Raw genomic sequence first — 4,921 nt, 5'->3', positions numbered from 1 at the left:
AAAAAAAAAAATAGCCAGGTGCTATGGTGGGTGCCTGCAGTCCCAGCTATTTGGGAAGCTGAGGCAAGAGAATCACTTAAGCCCAGGAGTTTGAGGTTGCTGTGAGCTGTGATGCCACAGCACTCTACCATGAGACTCTGTCTCAAAAATAAATAAATAAATAAATAAAAATAAAAAATAAAATAAAATAAAGCCTACTTCCCACCCCCGCCAAGGGCTCCCTGCCTTGCTTAGAGTAAAAGCTGGAGTCCAACCTTCCACCCAGCAGGCCCCATACCACCAGTCCCCTCTAGTCTCTGATCTCCCCTGCAGCCACAAGGGCCAGGCCTTATTGACAAGGCTGTTCCCCCCCCCACCCCCTGTAGAGACACAGTCTCACTTTGTTGTCCTTGGTAGGGTTCTGTGGCATCACATAGCTCACAGCAACCTCCAACTCCTACGCTTAAGCGATTCTCCTGCCTCAGCCTCCCGAGTAGCTGGGACTACAAGTGCCTGCCACAACGCCTGGCTATTTTGGGGTTGCAGTTTGGCTGGTGCTGGGTTTGAACCTGCTACCCTCGGTATATGGGGACAGCGCCTTACTCACTGAGCCACAGGCACCGCCCAAGGCTGTTCTTTTCTGGGAGCTTCGTCCCTAAACCTGCATCAGAACAGCCTGCCTTGAGCCTCTCTTAATAAACCTGTGCAAGACACTGGGCAGCGCCTGTGGCTCAAAGTAGTAGGGCACAGGCCCCATATGCCGGAGGTGGCAGGTTCAAACCCAGCCGTAGCCAAAAACTGCAAAAAAAAAAAAAAAAAAACCTGTGCAAGACACGTTACTCATTTGGGGTCCCTCTCAATGCTCATCTCAAGGCCTTAATTGCATCTGCAAAGACCCTTTTTCCAAATAAATTCTTGTTCCCAAGTTCTGGGGATTAGGTCACAGGCATATCATTTTGGGGACCACAACTGCATTCTCTGAAGCATGGATAGAATAACAGGATGCCAGCATCTGGGGAGTCAGCCGAGGCCAGCATATTCCCCAAGCCAGCCTTACAGTAAGCAACGTTTAGGGCCTAGGATTTTTATGAGTTCCTGTCCTTTACAGAACACCAGCCCGGGAAGATGCCCCAGGGCTCCCCTATAACCAGCAGGGCTCTGCTTCCCATCCTGGCCTTGCCAGCCAGCTGCTCCCTTCATTAAAGATTCAGGGTGAATGGGGAAGTAGCTTACCTGGCATTGTTCTGGACTCACCTGGGTTTGTTTCTTACCATTTTGAAAATGATACTCCAGGCTGCTGCAGGAGTCAGGAAGGAGGGACCTGGAGTCAAGGCCCCAGAAGCCATTTAACCTTAGAACTCAGGGAAGGGCCTGCAGGGCCTCAGGCACTTTTTCAGGTCTGTAGAGAGGGAAAAGCCATGGCTCAGTTTACTCTTTTGTCAAAATGAAGAAGGAGGTCTAGGCTGGTCCCTCCTTTCCGTCGACCCTGATGAGTTTCAATAGAAATGCTTCAATAGTTTTTAGAGTGTTTTTCAGTTTATTTATTACCTTAATTACAAAACCCCAGGGCAAGGCGGCGCCTGTGGCTCAGTGAGTAGGGCACTGGCCCCATATACCAAGGGTGGTGGGTTCGAACCTAACCCCAGCCAAACTGCAACAAAAAAATAGCTGGACGTTGTGGCGGGCGCCTGTAGTCCCAGCTACTTGGGAGGCTGAGGCAAGAGAATCTAAGCCCAAGAGCTGGAGGTTGCTGTGATGCCATAGCTCTCTAACAAGGGGGACAAAATGAGACTGTATCCAAAAAAGAACAAGGCAGACTTAGGGCCAGTCTCTCAATATCTGCCTTCCTCCCACAGTCTCTCAGCCTTTCCTGCCCATTCTCCAGATTTCTGTTGAACTGTGAACCTTAAAACTGTAGCCAGAACTGAGCTGTTTTATTCTGGCCACACAACTGCTCAAAGGGAGAATCTGCCTCCAGTGCAGTGAAGGTGAGCTGGGAACCAACTCAAGCTCCAGACCACTCCCACCCCTCCAATTGGGTGGGGTGGTGGTGGGGGATCCCCAGGGGGCAGCTTCCAGGAGAACCCAGACCCTCTTTTCCCCTTACCTCTCTAGTCTCTGCCTAGCTAGTCTCTGTCCAGCTCCTACCTCCCAGGAAGATACACCCCCTCTTCAGATTCCTGGATTGTAAAGATCAGTCTAAATCTCTCAGGTCCCTTCATCTCCTGACACTCCCTTCCATCACCAGACCTCCACCCTCTCCCTTCCCCCCCACCAGGCCCTCAGGCCAGCAAGGAACAGTCCCAGCTCTTATCAGGCCTACCACCTACCCCATTCCTACCCTCTCTCCTCCCAGGGCCTGCACCCACCACTAACTTGACCCATACTCCCACTGGCAGGGGAGTTCACTTTGTGTGGGGCTCCTCCCAAAATCTTTTCCTGTTTTAACTCTTTAGTCTTCTGAGTCCAAAACACTTTCAGCTCCTTTCCCCACCTGCATGAATTGCCTAAGAGACCCTGCTAGGTCAAACCCAAGCCCTTCCTGCCATACTGGGAACTCTCAGAGGTGGACTGTGGCAGGGCAAGCATTCTGGTCATTCCTCAAAGCAATCCATGTAGGGTTGCCTTATACCCCAGCAATTCCATTCCTAGGTGTAAACCCAGGGAAACTAAAAATCATGTCCACACAATAACTTATACATAAATGTTCACAGCAGCATGAATCATAACAGCCAAAAGTGGGAACGACCCAAATGCCCAACAAACACAACATGATCCATCCATACAGTGCAATATGACTCAGCTATGAAAAGGAATAAGGCAGGCGGCGCCTATGGTTCAGTGAGTAGGGCGCTGGCCCCATATATCAAGGGTGGCAGGTTCAAACCCGGCCCCCGCTGAACTGCAGGTAAAAAAAATAGCCAGATATTGTGGCAGGCGCCTGTAGTCCCAGCTACTAGAGAGGCTGAGGCAAGAGAATAGCTTAAGCCCAAGAGTTGGAGGTTGCTGTGAGCTGTGTGATGCCACAGCACTCTACCAAGGGCAACAAGGTGAGACTCTGTCTCTACAAAAAAAAAAAAGGAAAAGGAATAAGGCTCTGACACAGGCCACAACATGGACAGACCTTGAGGATACCAGGCACAGTGAGAGAAGCCATACAGTGTGATATTCCATTTATGTGAAATGTCCAGAACAGGCAGATCCTGGGAACAGACAGAGATGGGAAGTAGATTCTTGAGGGCTGGGAGGGGATGGGAAATGACTGCTAATGGGGATGGGGCTTCTTTGGGGGGTGATGAAATTCTCTAAAATTGATTATGGTAGTGGGTGCACAACTGAAATTATCAAAATGCTTGAATTATACACCTTCAATGGGCAAGTTACATGCTATGTAAGATACATTGTTTTTTTGTGTGTGTGTGTGCAGTTTTTGGCCGGCGCTGGGTTTGAACCCACCACCTCCAGCATATGGGACCGGCGGCCTATCCTTTTCAGCCACAGGTGCCGCCCCTAAAATATATTCTTTTTAAAAATCATCCAAAGAAGACTGAAAATACAAAGTGTTAGCAAAGATGGGGCAGCTAGAACTCTAAATCCAGCTGGTGTGGCTTCCTTGGAAAATGGTTTGGCAGGCTTGGTGCCCATAGCACAGTGGTTACGGCACCAGCCACATACACCAAGGCTGGTGGGTTCAAACAACAATGACAACTGCAACAAAAAATAGCTGGGCATTTTGGCGGGTACCCGTAGTCCCAGCTACTTGAGAGTCTGAGGAAGAGAATCACTTAAGCCCAAGAGTTTGAGGTTGCTGTGAGCTATGATGCCATAGCACTCCACTGCGGGCAACATAGTGAGACTGTCTCAAAAAAAAAAAAAAAAAAAAGAAAGAAAGAAAGAAAAGAAAATAGGGGCAGCACCTTTAGCTCAGTGAGTAGGGTGCCGGCCCCATATACCAAGGGTGGTGGGTTCAGACCCGGCCCCAGCTGAACTGCAACCAAAAAATAGCCAGGCATCGTGGCAGGCACCTGTAGTCCCAGCTACTCAGGAGGTTGAGGCAAGAGAATCGCTGAAGCCCAGGAGTTGGAGGTTGCTGTGAGCTGTGTGACACCGCAGCACTCTACCATGGGCAACAAAGTGAGACTCTGTCTCTACAAAAAAAAAAAAAGAAAGAAAGAAAGAAAAGAAAATAGTTTGGCAGGCAGCTTCTTATGAAGTCATTGATGCATTTCCCCTGAGATGCACCATCTTTACCACCAGGTGCTCACCTGAAAGAAATATGTAGATATCCTCAGAAAACCCTAACAAGAATGTCCACATGGCTGGGCACAGTGACTCATGCCTGTAATCCAAACACTCTGGGAGGCCAAGGCTGGTGAATTGCTTGATCTTAGGAGTTCAAAACCAGCCTGAGCAAGAGTGAGACTTTCTCAATAAAAATAGACGGGTATTTCCCATCTACTGATTTCCTTCTCGAACTCAGCTCACCCTCACTGCGGTGGAAGTAAAAGCCACTATTGCCCACAAAGAAAAAAAAGAGAGAGAAAGAAAAAAAAATAGCTGGGCATTATGGTTGGTGCCTATAGTCCCAGGTACTTGAGAGGCTGAGGCAGAAGGAGAATCACTTGAGGCCAGGAGTGTGAGGTGGTTGTGAGTTAGATGCCATGGCACTCTATCAAGGGTGACAAAGTGAGACTCTGTCAAAAAAGGAAAGAAAGGCTCGAGAAAGGCCTGTGGCTGGAGCAGCTAGGGCGCCAGCCACATACACCTAGGGTGGCGGGTTCGAATCCCCAGCCCAGGCCTGCCAAACAGCAATGATGGCTGCAACCAAAGAAATGGCCGGACCTTGTGGTGGGTGCCTGTGGTCCCAGCTACTTGGGAGGCTGAGGCAGGAGACTCGCTTGAGCCCAGGAGTTGGAGGTTGCTGTGAGCTGTGATGCCATGG

Source organism: Otolemur garnettii, unplaced genomic scaffold, assembly GCF_000181295.1.
Source record: "Otolemur garnettii isolate 467f Iridium unplaced genomic scaffold, OtoGar3 scaffold00029, whole genome shotgun sequence".
Taxonomy (NCBI): Eukaryota; Metazoa; Chordata; class Mammalia; order Primates; family Galagidae; genus Otolemur; species Otolemur garnettii.
This window is presented reverse-complemented; position numbering follows the sequence as displayed.